The following is a 14017-nucleotide window of genomic DNA, read 5'->3' on the forward strand; positions in this document are numbered from 1 at the left end:
AAGAGGAAAAATACCATTTGGATCAGGAGCCTGAAAAAAAACTGCTCTGGGCCCTGGAAGGCCCCAATGGACATCGCATGCACAGAGACAGAAGCCCTCAAAACCGCATGGCCAGGGCTGAGCCGCGAACGGGCCCTCAAAACTTGGCAAGGGGACACTGTCCTTGAGTGGTGTCGAGCCTGTGCTCTGATCCAACTATCCTGAGGCTCATCTGTCCTGTTGGTCTTATGTCCAGCGCTCTGCAGAAGTCCAGAACAGGGCCTTTCCCGGCCAGGGACTGTGGCGAAACCGCATGGGGGCGGGGGGGGGGGGGGCGGGGGAGGGGGCGGGTGGGGAGGTGAAACCAGGTTAAATGGATCATGCAAGTTCTCTGCCACAGCCAATAGGAAAGGAAAGCCCTCAGGACCTCCAGGGAGCCTCCCGGCAAAAGCCTCCGCCCCCAAGGAGTCAGAGGGCCTGTGGTTGAAGGTGGAAGACGTGAAAGGGCGTCTCCCGGCCCGCCCTCCGGCACTGCAGACTTCTGGGCTGAGCCACCACAATTTACTCTTTGCCCTTCCTTGGACTCCTTGTGAAATCCAGCCTGGAGATGCGTTCGTCCCCCGCGGTGCCCCAAGCTTCCACCAGCCGCCGGGCACGCGCTCGACCGGACCGCAGGGCAGGCGCGCGGCGGGGGAGTGGGGCCCAGGCGGGGAGGGGCGGGCCGGGGGCGGGGCGGGGCGGGGCCCGAGGCGGGGCGGGCGGGGCCCGCGCTCTGGCCTCAGCCCGGCTCCTAGGCTGCAGCGAGCGGCTGGAGCGCAGCCAGCTCTCGGAAGCGGCGGCGGCGCCCTTAAATAGCATCCGGACCCAGCCGGGGCCGGCAGTGGGCTGTAGTGACAGCCGGCGGCGGACTGCCGGGCCTGCGGAGGAGGTGAGTGCTCCTTCTAGCGGGGGGGAGCCGCATCCGTACCTGCTGCGGCGCCGCCCGGGTCTCGGCGGGGACTCGGGTCTAAGGCTGCCCGCCGGCCGGAGCCCGGGAGGTGGCGGCCGCAGCGGAGACGCGAGAACCCGCCCTCGGATCGCAGCGACGTTCCTCTTTTCCGGCCTCTGCCCGGCGGCTCCCCGAGTTCCCTCCGCCGCGGAGGCCTCCAAGCCGCCCGATACCGCCGCTGCTTCCTGTGCAAGAGAGCCGGCGATGCCCGCCCGCCTCTTCCCCCGGCGGCGCGGGCGCTGGGCTGGTGCACGGCGGGGTGCGGGTGACGCGCGCCGCGGATCCGGGTCCTTGTTTGTGTGGCGGCGGGGACCGCCCAGCGGGAAGCCGGACCCAGAGCTGCAGATTCGGGGCGATGATCGCCGCGGGGCCGTGTCGATGCTCTCTGGGTCGCGGCCTCCCTCTTGCCCCTCCGAGGCGGGTTGGGGGCATGCTCGGATCGTGCGTGGAAGCATCAGAGCCTCCGCGTGAAGGGTGGTCCCTGCGCGCCCGCGGGAGGGTCAAAGGCAGCATCCGAAGCTGGTGGCCACATGTGGAAATTCTCGCGGTGCCTGCAGAGGAGTGCCACAGCTGCTGTACATGGCCGTGATGGAGTCGTTTTAAAGAGCCTGGCATGTTTTGAAATTAGGAAGTAAAAATCATGATATCTATCTCCTTGCCGCCTAGACGGAGCGTGGTGGTAGGTGACTTGAATGAACACGTGGACGAGAACACAGAGACAGATGCTCCTCTTAATCGGTGTGTTAGGCTAGAATTTGCAAACCCCTTCCCCACCCTACCCACTTTCAAGGTTATGGAGCTTAATTAATACCGTTAGAATAGTACCCTTGCCTTTGAAAGTTCTAACATTTAAGCTTCTTGTTGGTGCAGGTGTATGTAAAGTGCCCCAACTTAATATCCGTTTATTTTTTACCTTTGCTTAGCATGAGAGAAACTGGTTAATTTCATAGTTTCTGACAAATTTCAGCTGTGATTATTATCTCCTAAACAATTAATTGCTTAACACTTACAAACTAAAAGCTAGTGGGTACCTCTGGCTTGATTCAGCTTTTTCAGACTGAGGTGGCAGGTTGAATTGGCTTAAAACTTAAGATTTGAGTTGATTGTCTGGTTGGATGGGCTTGAGAAGGTGGGACCTTTAAAGTAATCTTCTCTTCCCATCAGTGTGGAGCCAAGTCCTGGGAAATGTTCATTCTTGTTCTGATTCAACTGGGAGAATCCCTTCTCAGGCTGAAACTTGACTCCTCATGTGGAAACGGGTGCATTAGACTAAAGTCTTTCAGAAACTAAAATTCTGTGACTGAAAAAAGCAAACCCTGAAGAGTAACCCATTTCATATCTCCCTCTCTCACTTCAGATAGACACATCATAGACCATGTGTTATAGACCTGGTTTCTGCATTTGCTGTAAATGGAACAGACTTTTAAAATCACCCTTCTCTCACAGTTATTAGCATGTTGACCTATTTCCTTCCTGTCTCTGTCAAGCATAGTTTGGCAGTATTTTTTATTATTGTGGGCAACCTGACTAAAAAGAATCTCTGGGCTTTTAAATTTGGGGCATTTAAGAGAATGATACTTGTGACAAATGCAGGTGAAGAAAGGTCTCTATTTATATCATACAGGTTGAGTTCTCATAACTATCACAGCTTTTGGTTGAGCTTTGGTATAGCTGACTGTGTACCCGCATGCCACAGTGTCCTCCTTGATGTCCAGGGCAGGCTGCATCTTTGGTTTTGATGTAGCTATCTTGTGGAAGTTTGGAGGAGGGGTTGGGGAAAGATTATGTTGTTTTGTCTTTACAGCTGGGGATTTCTCCTCTCTCCCTTCAAGTTTCACTTTTCTGAAAAAGAGCATGACTGTAGGAATAAGTAGTCATTTCTAGACGTGATGTTCAGTAACCTTGGAGGGACAGAATAACTTTGTTTCTGAATTTTTTGTGCAAATTTGCCACCTATGTCCTATGGTCTTTTGCGTTTACTCTCATAACCTAATGCTGTCAATGGTGACAGAATTAATCATGCTTTGTGAACAGATTTATTTGGATGATACAATGGTTTAGGCTCCTGTGTTCGAAAATACAAAGGAATATCCCTTAAGGCAGCTGAGATCTGTAGGGACTCGAAGTCCCCTTCAAGCTCTGCTTTCTGACAGGCCACGGCCAGTAAGGAGAGAGATCAGAGGTGCCAGTTTTTGTTGAAGGTTAGCTGTTCAACTTGGTGTTCAGACAAACACATTAGAGTCACTTCGCTTTGACACTCATTCCTGGAGATCAAGTCTCAGTGAACAGAGCTAATCTGAAGCTGCCAGCGGTTGAGTTTGAGTGTCAATGTTCTAGTCCTAACAGGAGCCTTGGGGAACTTTTAAACAAATACATAGCTGGACTTGATGAACTAGAACATGGAGGCAGGCTCACCAGTGCTTGTGTGCCCAGCTCCATGTCATTTCCTCTCCCACTGGTCACCTAAAATGCTGAATGCGAACTCTTTAAGAATTCCTAATTTGTGAAGCTTGAGATGATACATAATTTGTACCACAGAGACAGGAGAAACTGGTCACTTAATCTGTGTCATCTTCATCTGTCTGCTTTTTCACACACTAACATTTAGAAGTTCTTCACCGTGAGCTCCCCTGATAGCTCAGTTGGTAAAGAATCTGCCTGCTAATGCAAGAGACCCCGGTTTGATTCCTGGGTCGGGAAGATCCCCTGGAGAAGGGAAAAGCTACCCATGCCAGTATTCTGGCCTGGGTTGCGAAGATTTGGATACAACTGAGTGACTTTGACTTTTCACTTTCACTGTGTTGGAGAGGACACAGTTATTAGTGGTCACTTTTATAGAATCAAGAGGGGAGGGTGAAATAGGAAGGATCCTTCCCAGAAATTTGGCCAGCTTGGAGGGATGGCACATTCTTTGGCCAAAAACTTAGCTGGAGGTGAGGACTCTGCTCCCCTGTGCTTTCTTCTGCCAAAGAATACATTCAGTTGGAGGCCAGTTCTGTCCCATGTCTAAGGTTTCAGGACTGGTGGCTCCATGTAGTTGTCTAGTTGTAAGTAAAAATTTGAAAGCTGTCTAATAGCTAACTCAAAAACCATTTGCCTCAGAAAAGCTATATGAGTAAAAATTGTGTATTTATATAAATACAGTATATAATTATGTGGTGTATAATTTATATAACATATCCATTTAATATTATAATAGAAATCTATACTTGTTATGGAAAATTGAGAACCATAAAAAATAAATCTAGGAGTTCGCTGGTGGCTTAGTGGTTTAGGATTCTGTGCTTTCACTGCTGTGGCCTGGGTTCAGTCCCTGATTGAAGAACTAGATCCTACAGGCTGCTTTTGCTTTTGCATTGAAGATAATATTTTTGCTCATTTGACTTTAATGACCTAAGGTATATTGTGGACACTTTCTCCACGTTGTTACATACTCTTGAAAAAAATGAGTTTTGAAGATGAATGTCTTACATAGTTTATGCAATGTGTCATAAATTATTTACCTTTCCCCTATTATTGGACATTTAGAAAAGTTTACTAAATATCTTATGTATTTCAGTATGTCTTTTTTTTCTTTAAGTTAGGGAATATTCTGCTTTAAAGGGGCTTCCCTGGTGGCTCAGATGGTGAAGAATCTGCCTGCTAATGCAAGAGACCCAGGTTTGATCCCTGGGTTGGGAAGATCCCCTGGAGAAGGGAAAGGCTACCCACTCCAGTATTCTGGCCTGGAGAATCCCAAAGACAGAGGAGCCACAGTCCATGGGGTTGCAAAGAGTTGGTCATGACCGAGCAACTAACACTTTCACTTTCACTGCTTTAAAACTGTTGAAACTGACCATGATTTGGAAATTATTTTTTATTACTGGATGGTTTTAATGAACCATGGGTTCATGTGTTTTAGTCAAAAACTGTTGAAATAAGGATTCATGCTTTGGAAAGATAAGTGGAAAGAAGTTAGGGCACCGCAGGGGGAAGTGTGGGCTGCCTTTTAGACCATTTCCTCACTTGGGAGGGACTTCTGATAAATGTATTATCTGTCCATTGGCACACTTACTTGGCTACTATAGAAATTGGCACTTTCCCCACAGGTTTGTTGTGGGGAAAATGTCCATATACATAAGGCCAAAATGCCCTGGATACTATTTTTTCTTTTGTTAACCAGAGTAAATAGAAAGTTGCTACAGAACCTCCTTTCCCGCCAGGCTCAGCTGTCAGCTAGGAAGCAGGGCAGTGTTAGCTGAGCGAATAGGATGAAGGGTCATACAGCCAACAGCACCAGGCGCTGCTCTGGGCGCTTCAGAGCTGTTAACCCAGTTCATCGTCCCAGCTACCCTGTAAAGCAGTCCTACATATATCCATATCTGATGAAAGGTGAAAAGGAACAGACACAGAGAAAGTCTCTCAGACCAGGGTTTGAACCTCAGCAGTCCGGTTTCAGAGCCAGAGCACCTACTGGCTCGGCTCTTCTCGAACTTGAAGGGATCTTAGTCTAAGGGGGCGCCCTGGAAAGTTCCAGGTTATCTAGCTGGTGGCAAGACTGAGGACAGAGCTGGTTCTTCCCTGGCCTTGCTCCCTTGCTGTCCCCTGTCCTGTTCACACGTTGTCTTCACCATCAGCAGGCTGAAACGGAGACAGATTTTGATTCCATTCCTTTTGGCCAGTGATAAGATCACCTGCTACACAGCTGTGACTTTTTTAGAGAATTAGAGAGCAAAAGGGCTTTGCCAGCCCTAGAAGTTGCTCCTGTTCTAGATTGTGCTGGAAACCTTTTAAATGTCTTGCAGGGTTTGAAGGCACAGAGATATTGTCTCTCAGTTGTGGCCTCCTTTCCCCCAAGATAATTTTAGGCAGAACCCCAGTATATGAAATAAATAAAAGCATGGCTGCCATGGTTGAAGGAGGGCAGGGTGGGAGTCCCAGGTCACATAAACTGGAGATACAGTTGCTTCCTGGCCTTGGAGACACTCCAGCACCCCCCTGGCTCAGGGACCCTAACTCACTCATCACCTGACATAGTACCTGGTGCCCAGGGGCGGAGTGACTTCCCAAGGTTGCATAAACTGTGTTCCCCTCAGGCCGTGACGTATGGTGGAGTTTGTTCCCGGGCCCTGTGCCTGTTGGAGGAATGGCTGGACCTTGGTGTCATCCTTGACCTGCACCCTGAGACCCAGCCAGTCGGCATTTTCCGTTATTCTGTACCATGCTGCCCAGCACACGTGCGTTTCCTCCTTTTCTTGTCCAGGTCGCCACCCTCATCCACAGTCTGTCACCTCTAGTTTAGAAAACAAGTGTGCTTAGTTAAAAAAAAAAATGATGGTGACACTTCCTAACACAGAGTTCTGATCAAATCCCTCCTCTGCCCAGAAGCCTCCCAGGGTTCCTCTGGAAGGCCCCACGTCTTTGGGTAGCTTGGCTCTTGGGGGCTTCTGGAATCCAGTTCGAACCTGCTGTCTCCCATGAGTCTGCCAAACAGCCACATGCTGGGACTTTTGGAGACTCTGGTGGCACAGGGTTGAACCAAGGCCTCTGCACCCATGACTACTCTGTACGTGAGCACTGTCTGCCACCTGACCCACCTTCCTGTGTCCCGGGTGAGCCTCCCTGGCATGACCCCCCACCCCCCAGCTGCAATGATATCCTGGTCCCTGCCTCCTTGCTCATGCTCCTGCTTTTCAGAGGCCCTTTTCCTGGAGTGACCCTCACCATCCTCAGACTCCATATCACTCACTGGAACCCTCAACCGACAAGAGCTGGTGGTTAAAATGTTGAGACACTCGCATTCTGGTTAGAAAAGAGCTGCTACCCTGAGCACCCACCCCTCATTCAGAAACCAAAGGGTTAATGCCGGGCCGGCAGAGGCTCTCCTGAACCCTGTTCTGGTGGTTGGCCTACTTCTGTTCCAGTTGTTTGATGCCTAGGTGCACTGGTTCTTCAGTTTCTGAGTGGCAAGCTGCCACCCCACCCCTCCCACCCTTCCTTTGCCTCTTCATATGTGCTTAGCTCAGTCCCCCCAGATAGGCCCCCAGCCACATACTCAGCTCTGCATTTAGCAGACCTGGTCACTGTCATTTTCTGTGTCTTCAGCAGCATTTAACATAGGACCTGACTGCTTGTAAGTACTTAATAATCATCTGGTGACTGACGGAGCCAGTCATCCATTCAGATGGACAGTTATCCCATAAATGCTGTCACTGATAAGAATGTACATTCCATTGTTCAAGGTTTGTATATTATAATCCCTGCAAGGCTCAGATCTTATAGCTGACATCAAGCCATTGAAAATCCCCAGACCAAAGCCTGTGCTTTCCCGGGGTTGAACTTGGCAAGCCAGAGGGCATCTGAGGTCTCTCCGGGGGTAGTTTGTTATACTTGAGCAACAGGTGGCTATGGGCTTCACAGGAAGAAGATCAATGTCAAGTTCTAGACAATGTTACGTAACTGTACTGTAGCCTTCGTTTACCTGGTATTCCTACCAAAAATCCTACCTTGTTTCTGTGTGGATGGTGAAATTGTCAGATAGCTGTTTGTTCATCCTCTAAGACAGTTATCCACGCTGTGCCTCAAGCAAGCCTTGGAGGTGCCCCAGATGGAGCAGGGACCTTGCTGTCAAGCAGTCCAGCCAACCACCTCATGGGGGAGGGACCTGCAGTCACAGGGTACACCAGGCAGCTTGAGCAGCCTAGATGCCAGAGATGGTGCTAGGCTGAGTTTTCCCTCCTGACATGAGTCAGCGACCAATGCCTCAGACTTCAGGGCCTCTTGGGAGGGCACGTAGGGACTCCAGCTATGGGGTCTGAGACAGACCACCTCTGATGAGCCAGCCCCTTGGCCTGCCGGGGGCCTTGCCTGGGACACTTGGCCTCTGCACTGCCCTGGGTGCCCATGACCCTCACTGTCCTGCCCTCCCCAACATTCTTCTTTCCATCACGGGGCCTTGCAGGGTATTTTTGTCTCCTTCCTGGATGGCAAGTCCATGGGCAGCCTGGGCGGGCACCGTTAGCCCACGTCCTGGGTGTGGCGGGCTTCTTTCTGCAGGTGCTCCAGTGAGCAGTTGCATTTATTGCCGCCCGTAATTGGGAACTGACCGAGACTCTTGGCAGGCAGATGACACAGAGGAGGAACACTGGTCTCCAAGATCGGGGGCACTGCCCCCCCTCTGTTGAGAGGTAGACCGTCTATTAGGGTGCAGGTGGATGTGTTACAGCTTATGTAGATGTTTATTTTTTAGCTTTCTTTTCAAATTCATAATTTTGTTCATAACACCAGCACATATTTGTATATAGTTTATAAATAAGTGCATCTACACATTAGGGGTATATTTATGTATGCTTTTTGATGCATTATCAAAAGTTTCAAGAGCCAGAAAAGTAACTCCTTCTCTGCCAGCAGTGTGGCAAGATCCTTCCAAGTGCCATTTTTAAAATGAGAGAATTTGTTAGTGAAGGGAGACTAGACAGTGCTTTGTGACACTGGGTTGTGATTCATGTCAAATTGGTCTCTGACTTTAGGAGAGCTGGGTTAAGTCTGGAAGATGTTTTGCCTTTGGACCCAAGACGGGGCAGGGTAGAAAGAAGTGTCCTTAGGACAAGGATTTCATTTTATTCACTCCCGTGCCCCCTGCATCTGTGCTAAGTTGCTTCAGTCGTGTCTGACTCTGTGTGATCCCATGGACTTTACCCTGCTGGGCTCCCCTGTTCATGGGGATTCTCCAGGCCAGAATACTGGAGTGTGTTTCCAGGCCTTCCTCCAGGGGATCTTCCTGACCCAGGGATGGAGACATCTCTTCCGTCTCCTGCATTGGCAGGCAGGTTCTTTCCCACTGCTGCTGCTGCTGCTAAGTCACTTCAGTCATGTCCAACTCTGTGCGACACCATAGATGGCAGCCCACCAGGCTCCTCCGTCCCTGGGATTCTCCAGGCAAGAACACTGGAGTGGGTTGCCATTTCCTTCTCCAATGCATGCATGCATTCTAAGTGGCTTCAGTCGTGTCCAACTCTGTGTGACCCTATGGACAGCAGCCCTCCAGGCTCCTCTGGCCACAGGATTCTCTAGGCAAGAACACTGGAGTGAGTTGCCATTTCCTTCTCCTCTAGCTCCCTAAATATTCTCGGTGTCTATATATGTACTTTTTTTTTTTGCATGTCAATTAAATATGCTGGATTGGCCACTTCAAATCAATGTTTGTGTTGGCTTTCTTTGTTTAACCCTTTGGTTAGTGGCAGGTGGCCATGTATGTGCCAGTCTTAATCTTCTTAGAACCAAGTCCCCGAAGCTGTAGAATCATAGAGCTAAAATGGGCCTCAGAAGTGTCACCTGAATGATAGGATGTTTGGGATTTGCTTTTGTTTTTTAAGAAACAGATATAGAATGAAACAACACTGACGAGGTGTCGATCGTTATTGAAACCGAAGCTGGGATTATTATGGGTACATGGTGGCTTCTTGTACTACCCTATATACTTTTGAATAGATTTGGAAGTTTTCATAATAAGAATGTAAAGAAAGCATAAGCGGGAAATAGAGACCCAAAACTAGCGCTTGCTTGTTCCAAGGAGGCCAGATTGGACAATCTCTTTTTTTTTTTTCCCCTTCCTTCTTTTAAACACTGGGGCATTATTCTATAACTCTCTGCAACTGGTTGGATTTGTTTTGTCTTTAGCTTCCCCAGGGCTAATCACCTTTTCTTATAGTTACCTGAACTCTGGGTGTAACCCTAGCTGCCAAGGGCTCCCTCATCTCTCCACCCACAGTGAGCCAAATCCTCCTTAACCTTTTCTCATGTCTCGCCCACTCCAGCACCACGGAGGGCATCCCCAGGGCTGAAATCTCGCAACACTCAAAAGTGGGTTTCTTCCAAGCCTGAGAGTAGCTGGCCTCGCTCTGTCTCTGGGTCAAAGTCTGACTTTTATCCAGTTTTCCACTCACACCTGCTCTGTTAGCCGTTTTTTGGGTTTATCCATCCCTGTGAAACCCTGCTCTATTTTGAGAGGTGTGAGTAACTCTACCCAACCATGTGTCCCCTTAGCCTTCTTCTCCAGGTCACTGCTATTTGATCCCCACGACCTCTGGGGGCAGCAAGGACTGGGCTGCTTCCTATGTGGCTCTTGCAGCTAGCCGATGCCCAGCCTGCGGCCTGCCTGGGGTGCTCTCCTGGGAGAGAGGAGTGTCTGGGCCTCTGATATATGTCACCAACGTCTTTAACCCACCCGCCACCCTGGTGAATCCCAGCACAGGTAGGGCCTCGGTATTTGCTCACCCCTGCCTGCCTTTGCCTGTTCCTATCTGGCTCCTGGCTCACTGGACTGACCTCCCTTTGTGTTCCAGCCCATACACAGTGCTTTCTTGCCTGTCTGGCTCCTGGAACCAGGCCCTGGATAGTGTAGTTCACTCCCGCAGATGCATTAACTCTTAAAGGTTAGGACAGACGGTGAGAGCTTAGACATGTCTTCTCTGGGAGGGGCTTTCACCCATCTGTCATTCTGTGGGAAGGGCAGTTTACCACCTGGGACCCTTTCTGGAGCAGGTGAGAAAAGCATAAATACAGGAGGAAAGGAACTGACCTGAGCTAGTTATAGCTTCTTTATCTTGAAAAATTAAACACACACACACACACACACACACACACACACACACACAGAAAAGTACAAAGAATAATAAAACCATAAAGCAGACCCCCCGTAGAACTGATGGTTTTTAACAATGGGCTGTTTCCTTTAGAAGTTTTCTTTATATACATCCCGCTGTCACCCAGAGTTTCTGGGTGGGTGGGATCCTGTTATTTGGTACTGAATGCCAGGACTGTGTGGCCAGCTTGGGCCTCTTCTAGCATCGTCTCGGAGATGCGGTGTGGTATGTTGGTGACAGAAGGGACGAATCTTCCCTTGTTCCCCCTTTCTCCCTGCCGCCCCACCCCCCGCCACCCCAGCCCACCCTGGCAGCAGGGGGCATCGGCTCAGGGTTTTGCAGCTCATGGGCATGGCCAGTCCCTGGACAGAGAGCTCTGTGCACGTGGGTCTCACGTTCTTTCCTGATTCTCTTCTGCCTCCTCCCGTAGCTGCTACTGGAAGTTACATACTAGCTTTGGACAGAGCATCTGAGGGGACCCCAGGACTTTGGTCCCTTCTCTGTGCGCAGTTCCTCGAACAAATGGACCTCCTCCTCGCAGTCCTGAGCCTTCGGAGGAGGGCCCCTGCCACTGGGCCCAGCCCTGGACGCTGTGAAAGAACTTTGGTCCTGTTTCCTGGTCAATTGTTCTCCCCTGCTCTTGGGAGCCTCCTGCCTCGGGGTTTACTTTGTGGTTTCTTGCTGGCCAGGGAAGTGGAGAGGCTTTTCTTCCCGGAGGAATTTTCCTTCTTCTGCAGCTGTGATCATAGCAGGCTCTCCTTGTATTGCCTGACTGCCCCAGACCACGGTGTCATGGTCTGTGACGTGCGGACCCACAGACGTAATGAGAGCCCTCCCTGTGCGCAGATCAGCTGAAACCACACATCTGTCAGACCCACTCGTGAGCGGGGAGCTTGGCTCGCAGGAGCCTCTTCTGCCATGGTTCTTGCAGAAGCCTTGGGTCAGCCTAACAGCCTGCCGGTCTCCAGCCGCTGAAGCGGAGCTGACTGGCTGCAGGGCCGCGCTGTCCAGGGCTGTCCCTTGTCTGACTCGTATCAGGAAACGGCCCGTGCCCCTACCTGACCCGCATCCAGATACTGCCTCACAGTCGTGAATCGCTGTTTAAAGACCGGCGGACACATCTTGCTTCTCATAGGCATTTTGTTTTGAATGGAAACATTCCCTCTTAGATCCATGCTGCCCTGGCTCCTACCCGGAGGCTCTGAGGTGACCTGGATATCTTCACTGGACAGGGCCTGACTGTAATTACCACTTTCCCAAGTGTGTACCTGACAGGTCTCTGTCTGGGTGTTGAAGAGAGGACGGAGGAGAGCTGTGTGCCTGGTGGTGTTTTCTCTCTGGGGAATGCTGAGCAGGTAGGTCCTGCTGTGAACATTCCTTGTGTCCCAGATGGCCACTCTGGGCGTTTCTGAGGGCTCCTCATGCCAGTCGCTGGGTGGCTTCTCTGGTTGGGAAGATTTGCTTTTCTGTCAGGGAAAACACACTTTCAGAAATTGGTGGCCAGCCCTGGGGTCAGGCTCTGGACTCAGACTTTCCTCTGGCATCGGCTGTTCTGCTTAAGAGAGGCCTTTCTGCTCTCGCCTTCCTTGTGGGCAGCCTTGATTTGTTTTACACTAACATGCAAAGCGAAAGAATTCCACAAAAACATCTACTTCTGCTTCATTGACTATCCCAAAGTCTTTGACAATGTGGATCACAACAAACTGTGGAAAATTCTTAAAAGAGATGGAAATACCAAACCACCTGACCTACCTCCCAAGAAACCTGTATGCAGGTCAAGAAGCAACAGTTAGAACCAGACATGAAACAACAGACTGGTTCCTAATAGGGAAAGGAGTACCTCAAGACTGTATGTTGTCACTCTGTTTATTTAACTGCTATACAGAGTACATCATGAGAAATGCTGGGCTAGATGAAGCACAAGCTAGAATCAAGATTGCTGGGAGAAATGTCAATAACCTCAGATAACACAGGTGACGCCACCCTTATGACAGAAAGCGAAGAGGAACTAAAGGGCCTCTTGATGAAGGTGAAAGAGGAGGGTGAAAAATCTGGCTTAAAGCTCAGCATTCAAAAAATGAAGATCCTGGCATCTGGTCCCATCACTTCATGGCAAATAGATGGGGAAACACTGACAGATTTTATTTTCTTGGACTCCAGAATCACTGCAGATGGTGACTGCAACCATGAAATTAAAAGACGCTTGGTCCTTGGAAGAAAAGCCATGACAAACCTAGTCAGCATATTAAAAAGCAGAGACATTACTTTGCTGACAAAGGTCCGTCTAGTCAGAACTATGGTTTTTCCAGTAGCCGTGTATGGATGTGAGAGTTGGACCATAAAGAAAGCTGAGTGCCAAAGAATTGATGCTTTTGAACTGTGTTGTTGGAGAAGACTCTTGTGAGTCCCTTGGACTGCAAGGAGATCAAACCAGTTAATCCTAAAGGAAATCAACCCTGAATATTCATTGGAAGGACCGGTGCTGAAGCTGAACCTCCAATACTTTGGCCACCTGATTTGAAGAGCCAACTCACTGGAAAAGACCCTGATGCTGGGAAAGATTGAAGGCCGGAGGAGAAAGGGACAACCGAGAACAGGATGGTTGGGTGGGATCACTGACTCAACGGACATGAGTTTGAGCAAGCTCTAGGAGGTGGTGGAGGACAGGGAGGCCTGGTGTGCTGTAGTCTATGGGGTTGCAAAAAGTCGGACACGACTGAGCGACTGAACAATGACAGCACAATCACACTATTGTGTGAATGGATATCTAAATTTCTGTGAAGGAGAAGTGAAGATGGTTGCCTTAGATAACCATGGGGTGACATCATGCATAAGTCTGAGTTGGGAAGGAGAATGTATTAAGGCCGTGTGTCAGAGGTGGGTTGCCCTCTTGTGTATCTCTTTGCCTCCACGTCCTCTGGAAGGTGCTGCTTCCTCCCAGGGCCCTCACTCACACAAGCAGCGTGGGTGCTGAGGGAGGAGGCTGAAGTTTGAAAGTACCTTGAATACCCCCTTTCTCTTTGGAGAATCGCAGCTCTGTGTGTATGATACATCTTCTGGGGCTTGCAGCAGAGAACCAGGCAGAGTCACAGAGTTGTTCGTGACTCAGGAAGTGTGTAGGAAGCACCTGTCCTAGACAGGGCATCGTGCGAGGGCCTCTTGAGACCCACCAGGACGGGGAGCATCTCCCCAAGGGGAGCCTACACCAGGTTCCGAGGACCACGCGAGGGCTGGAACTAAAGCATGCCTAGATTTCAGAGGAAGGACTCACTGCTGCTGACTGAGTGGGTTCTGTGAGAATTTTCTCAGGGAAGCAGCCTCTGGCCTATTTGGGTAGGAACTGGGCATCTTACAGCAGGGCCAGGGAGCAGAGGTGTAGGGGAGGGGGACCATGGAGCCGGTGTGGAGGGGTTTTGAACCTTGGGTT

General features: G+C 50.1%; 1 protein-coding gene across 2 annotated transcripts in view; it reads left to right on the top strand.

Moving 5' to 3' along the window:
• The window catches only part of ACSL1 (acyl-CoA synthetase long-chain family member 1), a 65565-nt gene continuing 52330 nt past the window's right edge, over nt 783–14017 (top strand). Inside the window, exon 1 of one of the 2 annotated variants that reach the window (XM_018041882.1) lies at nt 783–907. The gene's annotated coding sequence lies outside the window, so the exon portion shown is untranslated. The remainder of the gene's footprint in view (nt 908–14017) is intronic. The other variant, XM_018041881.1, reaches the window with a different exon arrangement.

This window comes from Capra hircus, chromosome 27 (assembly GCF_001704415.2).
Source record: "Capra hircus breed San Clemente chromosome 27, ASM170441v1, whole genome shotgun sequence".
Classification (NCBI taxonomy): Eukaryota; Metazoa; Chordata; class Mammalia; order Artiodactyla; family Bovidae; genus Capra; species Capra hircus.